The sequence below is a fragment of the Harmonia axyridis genome, chromosome 1 (assembly GCF_914767665.1).
Source record: "Harmonia axyridis chromosome 1, icHarAxyr1.1, whole genome shotgun sequence".
NCBI lineage: Eukaryota > Metazoa > Arthropoda > Insecta > Coleoptera > Coccinellidae > Harmonia > Harmonia axyridis.
The window spans coordinates 53,517,865-53,542,500 of record NC_059501.1 but is presented as its reverse complement, the minus strand read 5'-3'; positions in this window follow the sequence as shown (position 1 = coordinate 53,542,500).

The following is a 24,636-nucleotide window of genomic DNA, read 5'->3' as shown; positions in this document are numbered from 1 at the left end:
ACAACAATAGCGCATTTTGTACAAATCTATGCACCAACATCGACATCCTCGGAGGTGGAGATAGAGGCGTTCTACGGTCGTCTTGAGGAGGTTCTTACCGATATTCCAAACCGTGACCTATTGTTCATCTTAGGCGATTTCAATGCCAAGGTCGGAAAATCTTCAGAAGTCGAGCGCGCTGTGGGTAAGTTTGGACTGGGCCAGAGAAATGAGAGAGGAGATCGCCTCTTGGAGTTTTGCATACAACAGAACCTTGCAATTACTAACACTCTCTTTGAACACCACCCTCGAAGACAATTCACGTGGCGGAGCCCAGATGGTCGAACCAAAAACCAGATTGACTACATTCTGATCAAACAACGATGGAGATCGTCGGCCACAAACTGCAGAGCCTACCCTGGAGCGGACTGCGGAACAGATCACCAACTTTTAGTTCTCGATTTCAGGCTTCGTTTTAAAATAGTGTCTCGGAAACTAATAAGAAAGACCATGATACCGCAACCATCAAAAGTCCAGGATTTTAGGCTGGACATAGAAAGTAAACTCTGCCTAGATCAGGTAGAGAGCGATCCTGAAAAAGGTTGGGAATACTTGAAGAGCATAATGGTTGAGACAGCAAAAAAACATACACCACCAAACAACACAAAGCGCAAACCATGGATTACTGATCACTCATGGGATTTAATTCAACGCAGGAAAGATGTGAAGCGCAAGGCTGATGCAGACCATGCCTATAGGAAGCTGTCGAGGGAAGTCCAAAGACAATGTCGCAAGGACAAAGAGGAGTACATAGCTGGTATATGTGAGGAAATAGAGAGGCATGGGATCAGAAATGAGCCTAGGGAATTATTCAACAAAATAAAACTGCTGACAAGAGAATTCAGACCGCAGAACTGGTCCATTCTGGATGCTGGGGGAAATCTGAAGACTGATATGGATGAAATATTGGAAACATGGAGGATTTACTGTGCAGATCTGTACAAGAGCAGGCAGGACCCACCAGAAATTTCATGGCCATGTAGCTATCCCAGAGAGCCAGCGATACTACTATCTGAAGTACAAGAAGCCATTCGATCATTGAAGAAGAATAAATCCCCAGGAATCGATACCGTACCAGGCGAACTCTTTCAAATGTTGGGCGAAAAGGGTGTACGAATATTCCACTCAATCTGTACGGCTATATGGAGCACGGGAAAATGGCCAACCGACTGGTGTACGTCAATATACGTTCCATTACACAAAAAAGGATCAACTACAAAGTGCGAGAACTACCGAACACTGTCACTTGTATCTCACGCCAGCAAAGTCCTTTTGAAAATCTTGAAAACAAGACTGAAAGCATATTTGGACTGCCAAATACCCCAAGAGCAGGCAGGTTTTGTAAAAGGAAAAGGTACTAGGGAACAAATACTGAATATCAGACAGCTGATCGAAAAATCTAGAGAATACCAAGTACCCATGATAATATGTTTCGTCGATTATCAAAAGGCGTTCGACTGTGTGAACTGGGCCAAACTTTGGACAATCCTGGTACATATGGGAGCCCACGTTCATCTGGTATCCCTCATTAAAAATCTCTATGAATCAAATGAGGCAACTGTTCGTTTGAGCCAGAAGTTCTCGAAACGGTTTAGAACGGAGCGGGGAGTCAGACAGGGTTGTGTTTTATTGCCAGACCTTTTCAATATATATGGTGAATTTGTGATGGGAAGGTCCTTGGATGAATGGTCTGGAGGCATAACGATTGCCGGGAAAAAAATTACCAACTTAAGATTTGCTGACGATACCACCCTCATAGCGGCGACGGAAGAAGAGATGGTGGAACTTCTCAGACGGGTGGAATCTGAGAGCAACAATGTCGGTTTGAAAATAAATAAAATAAAGACTAAAATAATGATAGTCGATAGATTCAGCACGTTACGGTTGACGGGCCTTCTGAGCCAATATGACCTGGTAGACAGTTTCAATTACTTGGGTTCTTCCATAACTAGTGATGGAAACTGCGAAGCGGAAGTACGAAGGCGCATAATCATGGCAATGAGCGCCATGACCCGGTTAACTAAAGTATGGAGAGACCGCTCGATTTCTAAGAGTGTAAAGGTGAGACTTGTTAGAGCTCTTGTCTTCTCTGTCTTCCTGTATGGTGCTGAAACCTGGACTCTGCGGTCGTCTGAACGTCAGAAAATTGACGCGTTTGAATTGTGGTGTTGGAGGCGAATGCTGCGAATACCTTGGACAGCTCATCGCACTAACGTTTCTGTTTTAAGTGAGTTGAAGATAAGAACCAGACTATCGTCCATCTGCTTGCAGCGCGTTCTTCAGTTTTTCGGTCATATAGCCCGCCGAAATGGAGACAACCTGGAGAAACTAATTGTGTCGGGAAATGTTCCGGGTAAGAGAGCGAGAGGTAGATCACCGACTAGATGGACCGACCAAGTTCAACAAAGTACGACCCGCCCATTCTTTCAGGCTCTTCGAGATGCAGAGGATAGAGCGAGGTGGAAACAACTGACCGAGCGTATAGGAGGGAATCACGATCATCAGCAATGATGGAACGACTAGAGAGAGAGATGTCTGTCAGATTTTCAAACAATTTACTGATAACTGATTTCCATCCTTTGAAGAAAAAGTAGAGTTATTTCTGAAAATCTGATCAGAACAAGACAACTGCACAAATGTAGCAAAAGTATCTGAATCAATTTTCGCCGAAGAAAAACGAAAGTGCAGGACTGACTTTCTTCAATTTTTTTTTTACGGAAATGTCAGGGGCCCAACTTCCCATAAGTGCAGCACAATTTGTACACATATTTTCATAAGAAAAATCGAAATACAGATGTGCTGGGATGAGATTTTTCTAATTTTTGAGTGTTCCTGTCAAACCAAAAAAATTTATGAAATGAGTGCTGGCCTAGCTTTTAATTGAATTTTGTAATATTCAGTACATGTAGTAAAAATTTATTTCATCCGTTGAATCTCAATAACATGTTTTGGGAAATATTTTCAAAGACGTATTTAACAACAAAAAAATCAATTTAACAAAGTATCACAAACCTAGTACAGCTCAATTCATTACAAAAAAAAATCGAAAATAACCCTTGTCTACTTCCACTATGGTCGCTTCAAGACCACGCAACACGTTAAATATCTAACATTTTTGATATCCCATTTTACGTTCGTGCCGGCTGCGAAACCGTCCGTTTCGAGAATAGTTTCACAACTCCTCCGTTGACACGAGTCGATCTCCACACATAACTAACCTCGCTTGTGCTTCACTACCCGTGTCAACTAGGATTAATCGTTCATTTCGTGAATATCTTCACGACTGTTCCGTTGACACGGGTCGTTTTCCATGTATTCTTGAACCACAGCTGTGATACACTTGCCATGTCAACCTAGCTTTATTTGGCTAATTTTCCGAGTGTTTGAGTGATATTAACCTAACTAACACTAAAACAGTTCACTAACGCTCTGAAATACCTAAAAACTGAAGGTAGGATACTTCAATTTCATTAAAGTTGATCAAAAATAGTTTGAAAAGAACATCTAGATAACCTCACTTTCAATGGACTGACAACCAGGGGGGTCTACAGACCCCCCTCCTACACCTTTGTCTCCACGATTTACATCATATCTAACTCCTAAATCATTGCGAACCGCTACTATCTTGCTAACGAATGATAGATTAAGCGATGATGATTGTTCCCCAACTGAGATGAATAGACTTGCTAAAGAACTGGATCAAATTCGAGCCACATTCAAGGATGACTTAGAAATAATTAACGAAGCTAACACTCTTTCACAAACCCTTTCTCAACTTACACCTCAATCAAGAGAAAAATTAATGCTACGTAATCCACCACAAAGTCCCCAATCTTCACAAAACAAAAATACAAAGACAAAAATTCAACTTGAATATGCTCATACAGATACCCGTCCCTTTATTGTAATAATAGAATCAAAGTCTAGTGAAAATATAGGTAATATTCATCCAATGAATTTAGCAAAAAAACTATCCTCCATGAAAATTAAAGGTATCAAGGACATTTCAAAAAAAGGAAAAAGAAGAATTTCGATAACATTTGATTTTCCAGATAGGGCAAATAAATTTTTAACCGAAAATCCTTTTTCAAAAGATCCAAACACAGATGTATTCATTCCGTTCCGTATGTTAACAAGTAGAGGTATTATAAAAAATGTGGGTTCTGAAATCACAGCTGACGATATTATGGAGTGTTCCACTACGAGGGTAAAAATCTTAGACGCTTGTCCCCTTAACAGGCGTGTTGTAAATGATGGTTATTAACATTTCAAGGAAAAACACTCCCTGATAAAATTTCTCTTTGGGGATGTATCAGAAACGTTTCGTTATATAGAGGCCCAGTAATTCAATGTTATAATTGCCTTCGTTACGGCCACACAAAAACCAACTGTCACAGCCCCAACGAGAACAAACGATGCAGAAATTGCGCAAAAAATCACAATGAAGCTGAATGTCCGGATCCTGAAAACCCTAAATGTGTATTTTGTGCGGGTAATCACGCATCAACAGATCGTAACTGCCCAGAATTCTCGCGACAAAAATGTATAAACAGCGTGATAGCGTTGGAAAATATTTCATACTTTGAAGCGGTCAAACTAATTCCAAAATCATACAAACACAGCTCGCCCCCTCCGCCGGAAAATTCGACTCCTGAACAACTGAGATCGCAGCTTTTCCCACAGTTACCCACATGAAATCAAATCAACGAAACGAATCTGATAACGGTAAACGACCGCAGACTACTCCTCCAAAACAAAAAATCATCAACGCTCTCATATTCGTCAGCACTTAAAAAGAGGAAAATCTCCACCTCCCCAGGCTACGATCGAAATCAACATAATGCCGAAATATTTAATTACTCATTGCCATTATCTCCAATATTAAGCGATAAACAAAACCCTCAACATCAATTCATCCCACATTAAAAAAAACAATAGTTCAGACTTATTAAAGAGTCTTTTAGCCTTAATCAATAGCAATCTACCTTCGTCTTCAGCCATCTCAATAAATAAATCCCAATCTAATTCCCCCCCTAAATCCAATTAATGCTCACCTCCAGTAGGTTCCCTTCATTATTGAAACATATTTTGGATATAATAGCTATTATTACAACTAGGGAAATATGAATAGTATATTTCCCGAGGTTGTCAAAGTTACATCCCGAGGGCGGAGCCCGAGGGATGTATAGACAACCGAGGGAAATGTATTCATATTTCCCGTGGTGTAATCAATAGTTTTTTTCTGATTGAAACAATCTGATAAGGAAAAATTATTATTAGATTGTATATTTTTGTAATAATTAAATTTTTAACGTTGCTATGGGCCATGTTTCTGAGAATCTTGGTTGACTGGTTTCATTTTGACGTCTTGTCAAAAATAAAATTAATGAAAAAATGTCGAACTACGTCGAAACTCAAGCGGCAAAGGCCCGTGAATCTTTGGTTCCAGCCAAATCTCAAGCTGCCTACAGTAAAGAGTACGAATGCTTTCAGGAGTGGAAAAGAAAAAAATTGGTGGACGGTGTGAGCGATAGTATTTTGTTAGCATATTTCCAAGATTTGGTATGTTGCTCTGATTCTTGTTATTCTTGATGTATGATTAATTCATTCGATCCCCAGTCCCAGAAATATTCTCCAAACACGTTATGGCCGAAACTATCGATGTTAAGATCAATGCTACATTTGAAGGAAAAAACTGATGTCAAATTATTCGATGAAGTCGAAGCATTTGTTAAGAACAAAAATAAAGGATACGTTCCTAAAAAATCATCAGTGTTGTCCCGGGAGCAGCTCAAGACATTCTTGAGTGAAGCTCCTAATGACGTTTTTTTGATGTATAAGGTAAAAGTTTCATTTTGATTTCCTCTGTTGATAAGATTTTTACATTCATAATTTTGAAGGTTGTTTTAATAATGGAAATCTTTGGCGCCTGCAGAACACGAGAGTTGGTGAATATGCTATCTTCAGATATCGAAGATCGTGGTTCGGTAATCATAATCAAAGTCTCAAAGACTAAGAATGATATAAACAGAATATTCACTATAATTGATGAAGAAGATCTGGGTGCTGCTCGTTTGGTGAGGGAGTATTCAGCGTTGCGCCCGCAAGGCGTTCTTAGGTTCTTCGTAGCTTATAGGAATAAGAAGTGTACTCTTCAGCCTGTCGGCAAAAATACCTTCGGAAAAATTCCGAGTAAGGTTGCTGAATGGTTGGGTTTAGATAATCCGAAAACCTATACAGGTCATTGTGGAAGACGAACATCCGCGACATTGGTTGCCGATGCGGGAGCCTCAATGACAACACTCAAGAGACATGGTGGTTGGAAAAGTTCGTCTGTTGCAGAAGGCTATCTGGCGGACAGTATGCTGCACAAAAATAAGGTAGCGAAGATGATAGCAGGTGTGGAGGGTGAGCCATCTGCAGCATCACAATCTTTGAAGACCGTTTTGGGAGAATCGTCCGAGACTGCTGCTGCAAGGAATGTTCTCAAGAAAACTGTAGTCTCGTCGTCGAATAATTATGAACAAGATATTTCTTCTTCCTTTGTATCTGGTGGAAATACTTTTAGTGGAAATTTCAACAATTGCAGTTTCCATTTTGTTACTAAATAAAGAAATAGTTTCATATTTCCCTAGGGAAATATGAACTGACGTTTCATATTTCCCTTGGGAAATATGAGTGTGTTATGACACATGGTAACTAAGGCGATATAGCTCAATATTGGTTCGATCAGAAAAAAACTTGTTATCTCAATCATGTTCAACATTATACAGTGGAATATAAGATCATTATTTTCAAACATAGATAATCTGAGGCTTTTAATAGAAGAGAACTTACCCGACATAGTCATATTATCGGAAACATGGCTCACTGAAACGTCCAACTTCAAGATTACAAATTACAATATACTAAGACAAGATCGAAACAGTAGAGGAGGAGGCATTGCCTCCCTCATCAAGAAAAATCTGATGTTCACCGAGATTACATTGCATTTCCCATCCCTCCCTAAAGAAGTACAATTACAAGCTCTCACTATATCCGGGCATAACATTTCAATTGTCAACATATATTGCCCCCCATCCATCAGGCTTACCATCTCGTTTTGGGATGATCTCCTAGCCAACATACCCTCTCCATTTATCATTGCTGGTGATCTGAACGCACAATCCCCCAATTGGGGTTCTGGAACCTACAATTCTAACGGTAAATCCCTAGAAGAGTTTCTCCTGAATAATAACTTATGCATCCTCAACACACAAGAATGACCGCTCCGAGCACGAATACAAGCGCACCCGATCTTACTTTGTGCTCTAGCAATCTAAAACTTGATTCTACCTGGGAAACGATATCAGACCAAGGAGGAAGCGACCACTTTCTCATTCTAATCAACATTAAAGTTGATTACCAGTCTACTACGTCCCCCCACTTCTCTACAAGAAAAGTTTCGATTGAGAGAGCAGATTGGGGGGGGATATCAATCAGTAGTGATAGATTTCTTGGAGTCACAACCTCCAAAAAATTTGGAAGAATTTCGAGATCTAATTCTGAAGGCGGCTGATCAGGTCATCCCAAAAAAACGCCCTCCACAGATTTCCTCTTATAGAAAATCTTGGTGGAACGAAGAGCTATCCACTTTAGTCAGAAAAAGATCCGAGGCCTTTAGAAATCAACTCAAAAATCCATCTTCAGAACAATATGTAGAAGCAAAAAGAATCCAAGCCCTCATGAGAAGAAAAATCCGGCAAACGAAGAAAGATTCCTTCAGGTCTTTTTGCGAAAAATTTGTCTACACGGGATACCAAAAGACTATGGTCAGATGTCAAAAGGTTCAAATTCGGGTGCAAACCACCAGTCGTTTCAATCTCCTCACCTGTCTGCGGACAAGAAATTCTAGAAAGACTCTGTCCAACACAACCCATGCACACACAATCCATCACTCCGACCTTATACCGGCCCCCAGCGTATATTCCACCCTTTACAATAGACGAAGTTATTTCATGCATGAAATCAAAACGAGATTCTGCCCCAGGGTTGGACGGCATCACTTACAGCATGCTTAAACCATTGCCAATACAAGCCAAAAAACTCTTGACTGAGATATTCAATAATTTGATGATATCCCCCCTGATTCCGCCAACTCTCACTGACACCTTGATCATCCCCATCTGTAAACCCAATAAAGACCCTAATAATGCCCTTAGCTACAGACCTGTGGCGGCTTCTCATAAAGCTCCACATAGCAACAATAAACACAGCACTTGGTGGCCTAGAGGTTAAGAGTGTAGACTCACTCACCGAGATGCGACAAGGTGCCGGGTTCGAGTCCCGGCGGCTCCCGATAATAATAAATTCCCCAAGCGTCTGTGACACGGCACACACAAATATACCAAAGTCACACTGATGAGTCCGGTGTGTGTGCCAGGGACGAAACGCATAAGTAGGCATATGTGAAATCCTACAGACCCATAGCACTGACCTCATGCTTACTAAAGATCCTCGAATCCCTCCTAGCAGTTGGATTGGAAAAACTGTACGAATAACTTAACGATCCACTCGATTTACAGTTTGATTTTCGTAAAGGTAAATCCACCAATGACGCCCTAACATTTCTGATTTCGTCCATTTTACAATCGTTTTCCCGATATTAGATAGTAATAGTAGTTTTTCTAGACATCAAACAGGCCTACGATTCGATTCAGTTCCACCTCTTAGAAAAAACACTTATATCCATGGGGTTCCACAACCCATGATAAATCTGCTTAAAACGCTGATTCTGGGTAGAAACATTTTTCCTTTAGATCCACGTAATAGGGCCCAAAATCGCAAATGTAGGAATAATCCAGGGTGCCCCAGATAGTTCCGCCATATTCAACAGCTTCGTTCGTGATGTTCATAAATTTGTCAAAATCCCTGGGGTGACAGTATTGAAATATGCTGATGACACCACTTTATTCGTTTCGGCCCCAGATTTAGCAACTACACATCGGAAGATGTCGGAAGCTCTGACCTCAATCGAACAATGGGCTGAAATTAAATGCCTCAAACTGTCGCCCGAAAAATCAACCGCTCTATGCTGTCATAAAAACAAAAAAATGAGAAACAACTCACCTCTTAAACTCTGCGGAACAGAAATACCATGGGTCGAATCAACAAAATATCTAGGAGTCACTATTCATGAAAATTTAAAATGGAATACACACGCTGAAAGAATGTGCTCCAATGCATTCCAGGGCATCAATGTAATTAAATCTTTGTGTAGGACATGGTGGGGTACACATCCCGAAACTCTGCTACTTTTATATAAGGCTGCAGTCCGTCCCTATCTAGATTATGGATGTCTCTTTTATGGCAACTGCACGAAACAATTACTAGCAAAAGTAGATAGAATACAATACGCGGCGTTAAGAGTTGCCATGGGTTATATGAAATCTACCCCTATAATTCTGGCGGAATCACGAGAGTTACCTCTCAAATTTCGGAGAATGTGGCTGGCGGTCAAATTCGTCAGCAAACTTCGAAGAATATCAGGCAACCCGATATACCAAAACCTATTAAATTTAAAACACTGGCTATCCCCGGGCAATCCCCCGCCTATAGTTGAGGCCTTAACCTTTATAAGCGACACAGATGACTTATATTCGTCCTACAAACTACCTTGCTTCTTATGCGATCTAACTGTCCACACCAAGCTCATAAAATACTCATCACTAGGCCTATCAAAATCAAATCCAAACAATTCGAAGTTATTTTACGAAGCATACTCAAAATTATTCCCTGATTATACCCCCATATATACTGACGCCTCAAAAATATCCAGCCTTACAGGCATAGGAATTCACAGCCCAGGGGATATCTCCGTATCTCGGAAGCTTCCGGACATATTTTCGATTTGTTCAGCAGAATTGACTGCAATTTTGGAGGCAACAAAGGAAATCAGGAAAAAAAACATCAAAAATAGCGTCATCATTTCTGACTCAAAAAGTGCGTTAGAAAAGATCTCAAATTGCACCCTCTCAGCTGAAAATGACCACATCTCTCTCACCATCCGATCGAATCTGCTATTCCTATCAGAAAATGGCTTCTCAATTAAATTAGTTTGGATTCCAGGCCACACCAACATCGAAGGCAACGAAAAAGCAGACAAGTTAGCCAAGCTTGCCTCCAAAAGCCCAACCACTGTTGATCTCAAAGCGGACTTCAAGGATTTCTGGCCACAATACAAATATAAAATATGGGAAAGGTGTAAATCAGAATGGAGCTTGCAAATGAAGGGTCGTATCTTCTCTTCTTACATCAGCACTAAAACCTTAAAGAACAAACCATGGTTTCATGGGTCCGATCTTCCCAGAGGTAACATTACTGTTATCAACAGATTGAGGTCCAACCACTGTTGTTCCCCGAGCCATCTTTTCAAAATTCACGTTCTCGACTCAGAACTATGCATTTGCGGAGACAAAGTTGATCTTTGGCACATTTTCTTCTCTTGTCAAAACAATGAAAGCAATTGCAGAGGATTATATGCAGACCTAATTAAATCTGTTAAAATCTTTCCGATTAATTTATACGATCTGATTTTCTCAAATGACATTGGTGTTTACAGGTTACTATACCAATTCTTGATCAACCCTAATATCAGACTATAGAACTTATGGCTAACCTTGGGTTTTCATGGTACATATATGTGAAGTGCACGTCAGGGATTTATGTTCGCGACGTTTTGTAAACCCCATCCTTTAATCCTTGTGTTGGTGAACCTTCCAAAAAAAAAAAAACCCAATATTGAAGTCACAAGAACCGGAACACAAGCATCTAAAAACAACTAATCAATTCCAAGAACAACGGGTTTGTTAGATGTGTAACTGGTGAATAGCCATGGCACATTGACAAAGGAGGAAAAAGAAGAAGAAGACATTTGAATATATGTCTGTGACTTAACCAACAATATGTTGTAGCAGTTGTACAAGTTGTTGTCGTAATACGTTGTGTGATGGTAAAATAAAAGAGTTTTATTTTGAACACAGTTTTACTCAAGTTATAACAAAAATATTCAGAATCCTAAATATAATTTAACATGTTTGAATACTGAAAAGAAGTCAATATGGTCTTTATTGCCATTATGAATTAGAACTTTTCGTATTGGAAGCGAAAATTGACCGTTTCCTAAGAGTGCGCATTTTTAAGCGTTTTAAGTGTGCGCACTCCTTACACTTAGACTACAGTTATTTAGTCTCAAACGATGCACACTTTATTGCTGAAAATTGATAGAAATCATTCACTTTTAGGTTCAAATTGATGGAAGTTTGAGAACAAGTTAATATGGCTCCATACATACGAAAAAGCAATAGACATCTGCGAATAAATCAAACAGAACTAGAAGAAATAAGGGACAAACTTGCCGCTGGCAGAAGTAAAAGGAGTACGGTGTGAACGAATCCCTTTTGAGGAAGCGTTTAAAAGAAGGAACCATCCCAGAACCATTGGGAGGATCAAAGTATTATTTACTGCAGAAATGGAAGCTGACCTTGCTGAAAAAGTACGCAAATTAGATCAGTTATTCTATGGATTGAAGTATAAAGATCTTGAGAGCTCAGCTTTCAAATACGCCGAATCTTGCAAGTTGAATCACAGATTTAACAAAACTATAAAACTATATATTTACAACAGAAAAACAGTACCTAGTGATATTATTATATATTAGTTTCCTATGGGGGAAATCCTTTAAAAGTTTTAGATTATGCTACAGTAAAAGTAAATTACAAAAATAAAGATCATATGTTAAATTTATACGTAGTACAAAGTTGGAAGAGAATGGATAAGGCAACTCAATTTGGATTTTGGTAGTATTTTCGATGTAAATTCTATGGTTGGTGTTGAAAGTTCAGATTTATATTACATGACTTACATTACATTACAAGCCTTTATTTCAAAATTATGCTGGTAAAATAGTAAATGTTCAAGCTAGGTTAAGATTGAAGGAAAATAGTACACCAGTATTTGCAAAAAGTCGATCAATTCCATTTACTAAGCGGTATAATGTAAAGAATGAACTCGAATCATTAATAAATCACGGTATTTTGGAACCTGTAAATACAAGCGAATTGGCTAGTGCAATTGTGTCTGTTGTTAAAAGAAAAGGTCCAATACGAATTTGTGGAGACTACAACCTACTCTAAATCCAAGTTTAGTGGTAGACGATTATCCTTTGCCAATAATAGATGAACTATTTGCAGATATGGCAGGAGGTGAGAAATTCACAAAATTAGATATAACTCAAGCGTACTTACATTTAACATTTAGAAGTACATCCTGGCGATAAGGAATTACTTACTTTAAATACCATAAAGGGTTTACTAAGACCAACAAGGTTAATGTACGGTGTAGTTTCTGCACCAGCAATATGGCAAAAAGAAATAAAAAAAAATATTACAAGGTATTGACGGTTTATCAATTCTCTTTGATGATCTCAGAATAACAGCCCCAAATGAAGAATTACGTTTGAAATGTTTATGCCAAGTTTTAGATAGATTTGAACAATATAACGTTGAAGTAAATTTTGAAAAGTGTACATTTTTGGCTGATGAAATTGAATATTGTGGTTATGTGATTAATAAGGATGGAATACATAAATTTAAAAAGAAAGTAGAAACAATAAAAAACATTCCATGTCCTACAAATCGTGACGAATTGAGGATCTTTTTAGGAATTATTAATTATTATGGTACACTGAGAAAAAAGATTTCAATTTAACTATGTGACTAAGGGGCTATGCATTGTGAAAATTAAATTGATTTTTCCGTTCGATTACATGTTTCATTAAAGCTAAGATTTTGAATGGTTCATATAAGATATCCGGATTTTTTTAATCAGTAATCATAATTAATGCGAAGAACTGTACGCAATTTTGCCTAATAATCTTTTTCATTGTGATGATTTGATGCTGAAAAAATACTTGAATAATTGCTAAGAACGCATAGTTTGATTGCTCCAGTACGGTATTATATTCTTAGTTATTAAGCAAGAGGTAGTATTAATGAAACGAAATATTTTGTCCAATAATCGGTTCAATTATACCATCCCCTCCTTACGCACGAACTCAACGAATGAACCCTCCTCAGTCCAGTTTGATTCCATTCCAGATCCAGAAATCTATCAGTTTCCAGAACAATCTAGAAGTCGATCGTAGTATTCGTAGTTTGTATGTTTTCTCTGGTCGCGATACGCAGTAGGCAGGGTGTAGTGTGCAGTTGTATTTGGGGTTAACCGTATTTGGCAGTATAATGAGTGAAAAATTTAGAGATATTCTAATTTAGTGGAAATTGGAAAACCTAATTCAATTATTTGAAGGTAAGTTCGCTCTATCAATTTCAACAGGTGCATGCTTGGGTTTATACCCCATGCAACTATAGCGGTTTTTGGCCAAAATATTTTCCGGTTATCAAATTTCACGCCAAGGGGCGTTTCTTTTTATCGAACTATGTAGTTACTTTTTCTGTTTCGAGTGATTGTAACATTCTTCAACTCTGAATCTATTTCGGGAATGTGGACATTGTGGACAAATACCTACTTCCGATGTTTTTCTAAATGTTTATTACAGCTTCGCCGACGTTTCGGAGAATCTTCTCTTCTTTTTGAAGGCTAGTTTTTTGTATCTAGAACAACAAGTATGCCTCAAAACTTCATAACATTCTAGGTAAAAAAACAACGAGCTTTGAAAAAGGAGAGATGATTCTCCGAAACGTCGGCGAAGTTGTAATAAAAATATAGAAAACCATCCGAAGTAAGTATTTGTCCACTGTTGCGTTTTGAGTTGTATTGATTTATTGAACTTTTGAAGTTGTAGGTGTTGACTTGGCTGGTCCACTTTTTGTTAAAAATGGTATAAAAGTAATGTTTCTGAGAACACAGCAACGAGTACAGGTACACTCAAAACTCGAAGTGGACGATGTATTAAAAAACCCACCAAATATTATTTATAGTGAAGATTGATTGCAATTTATTTGAAATTGCAAGGTGGCAGTATTGCGTTTTGAGTTGTATTGATTTATTTATAGTATGCTTTGATGAAAGTTGTCAGAATAAAAAATAAAAGAGAGAACAGTCACGTTTTTTCATTTTGAGTTTTACCATTTGAGAAAGTTACATTTGGCGACCGTGACAGGACAGAGAAGATATTTTTCGCAAGTCTTTCTCTTTGGAATATGAGAAGATTCTGGACATAAGCAAGAAATGTTCAGAAGTGGAACTGAAGGCAAGTTTCCATCTTCTAGAACAGAAATATGAAGATATCCGAGCATTCGATAGAGAAATTTTTGAATATCTCCTGGATAACGATACGTCTGAAGATGATTTGACTATTGAATATGAAGAAGTCGGTGATTATAGTCGAAAATTTTGTATGATTAAAGAAGAAGTGAACAAATTATTAGAAAAAGAGATAGTGACTCAGTCAATAATAATTCTGCTATTGGGAAGTTTAAGTTACCCCGTCTAGAATTGAAGAAGTTTGATGGTGATTTTCGTAAGTGGATTCATTTTTAGGGCTTATTTCAGAAGATTTCTGTTATATATTTATATTCATGTTCAGTTGACAACTCTACAACGAGTATGCCATCTGTGATAAAAGACAGAATCAGTGAACCCCCTGTTTTAGTATTAATAATCTAGAAGGTTTATGTGTAAGTACTCGTTGTCAAGACTACTAAAATGGATGTTTTTTAGAAGTCAATAGTTTGTACATATTTCAATTTATAACATAAAAAGTTACAGTGTTTATTTCTATTAATATTCATTGAAATACATAACATGGTGTCAGAAGTGGTTTCTGTATAAACAGAACGAACAAATTGTGTTGAAGATGGAAGCAAACGATTTAAGGCAAAATCAAAGCTTGAATGTGGAAGTGAGAAATAATGGCGTAGGTCATAATATTCCCACGTTATCCTTGGAAGGTAATTTATCTCACAAATGGGATGAATGGATTGTAGATTTCAAAATTTATCTCAGAGCTAGTGATCTGGAAGGTGAGACTGATTCAAGAAGAGTTGCTATCCTATTACACTATATTGGTAGTGAAGCTCGAAACATTTTCAAGTCATTTGAACTCGACATTGATACGTGTACATACAAGGATGTGATAAGTATGTTTGAAAAACACTGTAAACCAAAGAAGGACCTCACGATAGGAAGGCACAATTTCCTAAGCAGGTCACAAGGAGAAGAAGAGACTGTAGAAAACTTTTTAATAGCCCTGAGAAACCTGAGTCAATCATGAAAAAAAAGAGGAGTTCTGTATTCCTTTATTATTTTTTATGTCTTTAGTTAATTGTGTTTCATATTATTACTTGTGATGTTAATTTTATATTTCCGTATTTGTTTAAGAAAAGGGCGTGTTATATATTTATATTTATGTACAGTTGACAACTCTACAACGAGTATACCATCTGTGATAAAATGGATGTTTTTTAGAAGTCAATAGTTTGTACTAAGAGGTCTAAAATCATGGTGAATGCACTCGTCAAATTTTGAATGCAATGACATTCGACCAAATTGAAAATATTAGTTTTAGTTCGTGGCGGCGCCGCAATGTCATACTTGTCATTTCGATCTTTTTCCGTTGTTTTTGATTGGATACATTAACTAAAACCGGATACTGACCAATCAAAGCGACGTGTAACCGTGTATGATCGTGCAAAGTCGTGAAACAAAACACGAAACGTTTACTGGAATGAATTCAAATATTTGTAATAGAGAGAGTTTATTGGTATTTCAATTACAAGAATTACTTCCATATATCATAACTATAATGAAAGATATACATATAGGTACATAATGGCACAAAACTCGTAAATAATAAATAACAAGAATCTTAATTTGTTGATAGCGCTACCTACAGTTGACATAACGGAGCTTAACTAATATTTTCAAAATTGGCAAAACAAAAGCCAATCAGTTCATACACCTGGTTTTTAGACATCTTAGTTTGTACATATTTCAATATATAACGTAAAAAGTTACAGTGTTTATTTCTATTAATATTCATTGAAATACATAACAATTTCGATGGCAGTTGCTGGAGTTAGTGCATCTAAGACTTCAAGGAAGAACAAAACTTCAAAAACTGAACAGATGTCTACTGCTGCTGTTCTATTTTCTAATAGAATTAATTGTTCCTTTTGCAACAAGAGCGATCACAACAGTTTTGAGTGTCCTACTGGATTAAATATGTCTTTTAAAGTAGCCATTGATACAAAATGGGTATTCAAAACCAAAGAAGATGGAACAAAGAAAGCTCAACTAGTTGCGAAGGGTTTCCAAATTCAAGAAGAGAATCCACATAACATATATGCACCTGTTACGAGGATGTCTACCGTAAGAATGTTATTAGCGAAGTCTTTACAAAAAATTGGAATTTACGACAACTCGATATTCCAACAGCTTTTTTAAATGGTATGCTCACATCCGAAGTATACATCAAGACAACTAAAGGATTAGACATAGGGAAATCCAAAGTACTCAAACTAAACAGAGCTCTATATGGATTGAGGGAGAGTCCAAGATGTTGGAATAATCAATTCGACAAAATTATGAAGGACTTGAACTTTCAAAGATCAAATTTCGATTTTTGCATGTACTGCAAGAAGGATTGCTGGTTAATTGTATTCGTTGATGACCTAATTATAACCGGAAAAGATGTAGAAATTGAGAAGACAGTAAAATCTTCGAAGAGTTTATTGAATGCTAAGGATATGGGACAAGTTAAAAGATTTCTTGGAATGGAGATAACTAAAACAGCTGAAAAACTCAAGATAATACAAAGAAATTACATTGAAAAACTTTTAAGCCATTTTAATATGATGGAATGCAAAGGTGTATCCACACCAATGGTTACAGGATTCAATATAGATCCTTCAAGTGCTCCTGATACAGAATCGACAAATTTTGCCTACAGAAAGTTAGTCGGATCTTTGATGTATTTAGCCTGTACATCAAGACCTGACATTATGTACTCAGTATCATATCTTAGTAGATATTTGGATAAGCCCAACAAAGAGTTGGTTACGGCTGGGAAAAGAATATTGAGATATTTGAAATCTACAGCAGACAAAGGACTTGTATACAAAAAAGGACCAGAAAAACTAGAAGCCTACTCGGATGCAGATTGGGCAGGTGATCGAAGTGATAGAAAGAGCACTAATACTGTATGTGGGAAATCCAATCAGCTGGTTCTCCAAGAAGCAGACTTGCGTTGCACTTTCTACAGCAGAAGCTGAATACGTTGCAGCCGCAGCCAGTGCTCAAGAATTGGTCAACCTGAAGGGTGTTCTCTCCGAGTTCAGTGAAGTGAAGTGTGCGACATTGAAAATGGACAATCTGAGTGCGGTTTCAATGGCGCAAACTTACGAAAATTCAAAACGGGCTAAACACATAGACATTTAAGAACATTTCATTAAGGACTTGACTAATAAAGGTCAGTGTCAAGATGCCGGAGAGTGCGGATGTCATGGCAGCCGAGCTAAATAAATTACGAAAAAATGAACTCGTAGATTTAATAATGAGTGCTACATTACCTGAATATGTGACAAATGGAACATTAATTAACTTTGTTAAAGAATTCAGGAAGAAAATGCAACTGAATGAAGATTTGAATAAACAAGATGAACAACAACAAGAAAATCCAAGAAGTGCAGAGAAAACAGATAATTTAATTTTACAACTTAAGTATTTACAAGAGTTACTAGAAGAGACAAGAGATAAAAACAACATCCTGAAACAAAATAGTTGTTTATTACTGGAAAAAGTACAATATATGGAAGGAAAAAGTCAAAAATCAACAAAAACGCAAGTAAACATTCAAAAAAAAGTCTCACCAATTTTAATTCACAATGACAGAACAACTGAAAAAGCCCAAGAAAATGATAAAGAAACCTCTTCCTATGCGAAGGTTACTTCTGCTACTGTTCAGAAGATGGCAGCACCAGCTAACCTTAAATCGCCCAGACCACAGAATTCTGATGATATGTCATTCTTGGACGATAAACAAACAACAACAATGGGTTATCAAAAGGAAAACATCGCTGAAATAACAAAACACCCTCATACAGGACGAAAGCAAGAAGAGGATTTCAAGGAAGTCAATCGTGGAAAGAAAAGACGATTCAAAAACCCCGAAAAGAATATTGGAACTGGACAACAGAGTAAAGGATTTTCTGGACAAGAAAGGAAAGTTTGGCTATACATATACAGAGTAAACAGAAATACAACTACCAATATGATCGAAGATTATATATTAACGAAGGAAGGGTTTGTTAAACAAACAATTATGGTAAAAGAAATTCCATCTGAAGAGAACAGCCTGAAGAGATTTGTGATAACAGCTCCAATAGCTAAAAAAGATGAGATGTACAAACCAGAATTTTGGCCCTCAGGGGTTGGTATAAAAAGATTTAGTTTTTCCAAACACAAAGAACTTACACAGCAAGGTAAGGATTTTTTATAAGAAAAGAAACACAACTGTCTGAACTTCACACCCCAACCAAAAATACAAAGACTAAAGATACAATAATTGAAAAGAAACAAAACTTAACATTGACACATCTAAATATTCAATCGTTATAAACATCCCTTAATGGACTGGAGTTAAAAAAGAGTTAGCTGATTTCCTGATAATCTGCGAACCATATAACATTCAAGAGTTTTAAGGAGTGTGCAGACTACACAAATAATTGAGAAATTTGAGGTTTATTTTCGTCTTTAGAAGTATGTTTCATTGTAATTTCATTATGTGAATTAAATTTATGACGTCACTCTTTCCGCACAATTGTAAATTTGCTTTAAGAAATAAAGGGATTATTATTATTATTATTAATCAAAATAGAATATGTGAACACAAATGATAACTTTGCAGATATTCTGACAAAACCCCTATGTAAAGAAAAATTTGTAAACATATGCAAATTGTTAAATATCATAGAATACTTGGTACGATTGTAAATAAGTGTATTTATACAAAAAAAATTCGGTGAAACTTAGTTGGGAGTCGAACCCTCGATTCCAATGTAAGTATTAATGAAGGAATTAAGACAGTGTGTCTAGAGAGGAGCGATACCGTGATTTCTAGATCACGTTGTGAAACGTGAACGTTACTTTATGATATCAGTGAAATTAAAGCGTGACGTGATCACTGTTTAGGTTGCTTGTTATTAATATTTGTATGAATCACCCAAACCTTAGTTCGTTTATCTTTGCAACTCGAATTGATCACTCTTATCATTCAAAGCAAAATTAATGAAAAATTATTATGAAAAAAAAAAACTATAGCGTATTCGATTGGCTGCACCAGTTCGAATTAATTCGAGCTAATTATGTCATTTAGTACTACAAAAATTCGAATTTATTTCTATTGAAGCCTGAAGCGTTAGAGCATTGAATATTTGTATGTCAACATAGAACTTGTTGATTAGTTTATTAATCATAGTAGTTTAAGAAAAAAAGAGAGTTGAGTTAATATTGATTGAATAAATCTGTCGCAAAAAGGAGTTCCTATTTTTATTATTTTAATCTAGAAAAGATCTGTTTATTATACTTCAACATGGTAGCAGAGCGCGGTTTGTAGATTATAAAACAGAAGTCTACATCTGGAAAAATAAAATAATAAAAAAGTTCCGTAAAAGGTATTTGTGACAGACAAGTTTTCTCCTTCAATAAGAAGTAAAAAGTATTTTGGTGGAGTAAATAATGGATGCCAGCAAAGTACAGATAGGCTTACTAGAGGGAAAAGAAAATTGGTCGACTTGAAACTACAAGATTGGTATTTTACTGAGGTCAGTGAAAGGAGGATTGGAAATTTTAGAGGGCAAACTTCAAGCTCCTAAACCCTTGGAAGAAAATGCAACGCAAGAAGACAAATCCGAGTATGACAAAAATCTTATGGAATTCAATCAAGCTGATAACAGTGCTTCTTTTAATTTTGACTGTCAATATGACACAAGAAACTTTGAAAAAAGTCATGCGTTTTTCGACTGCAAGAGATGTTTGGCTGGAATTGCACAGACTTATGGATGGAAATGTCGAGAAAGAGACATATGATGTTTGTATGCAATTTCTCAGTTACGTAAAACAAGCAGATGATGATATCGCAATGCATACTTCGAAGCTGAAGAATTTGTGGAACAGTTTACAGAAAGGGTAGGTAATTTTTTACTTCAACGCCCCCTCGTGTTTTTCACTTTTTTGGTATTTTTCATTAAAAATGTGCATTTTACAATGATTATTGATGGTTTTCGATGATGGCAAACAAGTATTTTTGCTGATTGTTGAACGGGATAGGGAGTGAACAGGGGTGCTGGGTGGGTAAGATTTTTAAAAAAAATGTTATGAAAATGGTGATTTCTATGCACGTTTACTTTTAAAAATATCTAACATGTAAAGTTTGATGACGTCATTCTCAAAAACAATTCAAAAAATTCTACAAATTGCATTCAAAAATATTTAAACGTAACCTAAACTAACCATAACCTAACATAACCATAACCTAACATAACCATAACCTAACATAACCATAACCAAACCTTATATAACTGCACACCTGTGATTCTGCAATTTTAAAAAATTCTACAATTTTCATTGAAAAAGATTTAAACGTAACCTAACATAACCATAACTTAACCTTACATAACTACACACCTGTAATTCTGCAGTTTGATGACGTTGTTCTCAGAAAAGAAATAATTCAAAAATTAAAAAAAAAAAATCTAAAGTAAATGTAATTCAGCATAAAAACTATTTCGCAATCATTAATTACCATCAAAAAATAATTCCTAAACCTTAAGTCAGCAACAAAATAAAAGAAGCCCACAACATCAGTTCACCGACCAGCACCAATACAATAATAATGATAGCAAACAAGTATTTTTGCTGATTTGTTGTACGGAATAGGGAGTGAACAGGGGTGCTGGATGGGTAAGAATTTTTGAAGAAACGTTATAAAAATAGTGATTTCTAAGCACGTTTACTCTTAAAAATATCTAACATGTAGAGTTTGATGACGTTATTCTCAAAAACAATTCATTCTATACGAGCAAATTAGTTTTTTTCCCAAACAAATAAATTAAGCAAAATAAGAAAAAAAATTAATACCTTATGTCAAAAGATGCTCTGGCATAAAAATCACTTTACGGCATCTAAAAAGATTTCAAAATCCGCAGATACTCTTGACCGGCATTTTTCGCAAAAAGCGTGACACGACAACAGCCCATAAGCTATAAGGAATTGCCGCTCCACAACTTTATTCAAAATCATCTGGTTAAACCCAATATTCGTGAAAGAACTCTCTTTGCAGATGTTATAGCCACAACTCTTTACTACTGGCTGGAGATCAACCATTGTAATCTGCAAATGATTTGAAAAAACATTCAAGCGAACTTTTCCGAAAGAACAATATTTCAAGTTAGAAATGTTCGTAAATTACTTACATTTCACATGATAGCTTCAAAAACACAAATCTTGTTTTCTCGTGAATATATTTCTGGCAATTATAAAAATGGCAATTTACAAAAGAACGTTTCCATGGCAATGATAATATTAAGCGATGGCCAACTCAATATATTTTTTTTATATATATTCATAGAATAACATCAAGCATGGGCGCCCGCAGAAATTTTTCTCAGGGGGGGCAAAATGGAAATTATTGAAAAACGATAACGCGTCCATCATTGTCGTATACGATATTAGTATTCCGTTTCTTTCTATTTATGTATTTATATTCATAAATTATGAAGTTTTCCACTTCAACATTTTTTTAAAACATCAACAACATAGGGTGATGTAAAATAATACGGTTACTCTTTCCAAAACGAGTCACATTCAATGAAACAATTCACAAAATAATAAAATATAAAAAATATGGAGAACGGAATGAAATAATTATTATAATTTCTAATAAATAAAGAAGAATCAACGAGTAACTAGTACGCGCCCTTATCTACCTAGTAGGTAGATCAATAAAGCCCATAGAAACACATTGCCCATAGATCTACCTTGTAGGTAGATCAATGTTGCTCATAGATCTACATTGTAGGTAGATCAATGTTGCCCATAGATCTACTTTGTAGGTAGATCAATGTTGCGCATAGATCTAACTTGAAGGTAGATCAATGTAGCTCATAGATCCGCATTGCCAGTAGATACACCTTGTAGGTAGATCTACATTGACCATAGATCCTCATTGTCCATAGATCTGCATTGGCCACAGATGTACACCCTATATGAAATTCATTCGAATACTGCATATCTCCTGTATTATCGATATCGGACTAATATACAACGCACAGTTTGTATGTAAAAAATAAAAATAAGAAATAAATACATATACGCTCGATAAAACTATGTTTATAAAAATAATAAATGAATAATAAATCTTGAAATATACACTGAATGACTCAAACAATAAAGTTTAAAACTTGCTACTAAAATATGATTCAAAATAACACAGAATTGTTCCAGATTGTGAAAACAACAAATAAGTATATAATCAAAATTAACAAATCATAAATTGCAAAAAAACAACTCATAAAAACTATATTAATTCTGAAGACGAAATACTTGATCGCTATACAACAGAGTAGGCATATTTTATTCTAAACTAAAATTCAATTCTGCGCAAAATGCTGAAACTATGCTCTATAGTACAAGTAGTACATAGAAATGTAAGGAGAAGAATAAGGCATTCTTTGAGAGCAGGAGAAAATTTACATTGTCCGATAAGATCTTCAATTTTTATGTTTTCATCCATTTGTGATTTAGATGAATACTCATTCCAAATTTTCAATTCACTTTCTAAATTTTCAGTGTTATACATATTGCCGACCTTAGGTGCGAAAGATTCAATATCTAGTAATTTTTAATATTGAAATCAAATGATCTGAACATGGGATGAATATAGATTTTTAGAAGTAATCTTCAGCTGAATCTGCTTCATAATTAGATCTGTACATTTGTCTACCGCAAATTCGTGGTTTTCCTATCTCAATATTGAGACTGAGCAATAGATAATGCTTTCGAAAAAAATTCTGCGAAGCATAAATCATCTTAGCGATGTTTTCCACATATTTCTATAATTAAATTTATATGACGGTGAAAATCTACAAAATTAATAGAAACACCTTGTAGTATATTTGCTATTGGTTTCAATATATTTGAATATTTACTTGCTACCGTCAAACAAATCACAAAAGTGAAAGAGTTTATTGCAGCCTATGATCAGCTCTTTTTGTTGTTGAAGAATTCATTGAAATTTCTCCAGATTTCATAGCAAAGAAAGTTTTGAATATAGTATTGAAGTTTTCATCGAAAACTCACAAAGATTTATATTTAGCTGACCAACGAGTTTCCTAAATCAAAGGAATATTCGGAATCAGATTTCTTCTTGAGGTATTCTTTCGAAAAAAGACTAGAATGTCATTAACGGTGCCAATGCTATTACGAATTTCAGTTATTTTACTGATGTCATTTATTACTAAATTCATCCTATTGGAGGCACAATGGAAATAAATTGCTTTCTTGTACTTATCTCTTATGATATTTTGAACCCTGAGAATTTCACCAGCCATTGTTGAGCCTCCATCATAACCTTGTGTTACAAGTTTGTCCAAATTCAAACCAGCTGCGTTGAATAAATGGATCTCTAAATTTTATATCCAGCGTCTACTCTGAATTTCAAAAGATCACTAAAATTTCTTGTTGCTCTCTCGTATAGGCATATCGTGGGTGAGTTCCGCAAAAAATTATTGTTTTTATAATCTGTAAATTTTTTTTTCTATTTTCTGCAACACTTTTTTTTTACCTTTATCTATTAGACAATAGGAGAGTACATATAAGATGGATTTTTAAAAAAATTGACACGCATGGATTGCGTTCGGTTCCACGATTTTTCTTCACCCAAGGAGTGCTCAACACGCCTAAAAAAGTTTTCAATTCAAAAAATACCTCTGCCGATTATGGATATGTGTATAGTATATTATGGATATATGTATAGTAATTCCATTGAAAACCCGGAAATTGTTGTGAATCCATTACTTTCCTTTTTTCCTTGCCCTTTGGATTGAGAAAGTAATATTGAGGGTGTTGTGCTGAAAAATGAGACAATCAAAATCTCAGGGGGGGCAATGGCCCCCCTGCCCCCCCCTGCAGGCGCCCATGACATCAATCCATAACCAATAAAAGCTATAATGTCAAAATGAAAGCCGAAATTGAAATCCCAATTTTTTTAAATTACGTTGAAAGACATACAGTCATGGTTTCACATTTCAAGGGCTTCCAATGAAGATATATATATTTCCATAAGTGTCGCCCATGAAAGACACCATTGATATAATATGCAGGATCCTTTCAACCGAAGGCAATTTGGACAAATGGCACTTGTTTGCATAAGCGCCAATACTCAATCCGTCAAGCCAGGACAACGGATTGAGGAATTCCCTAAAACAACGAAGGATATGTACCGAGACTCGTGAATTTCCTGAAATAACATCGAAGTCTTTCACCACGATTGATAAGATAAAGTCGCCGAAACTATCCGAGAAAAAATATCTTAAGAGGGAT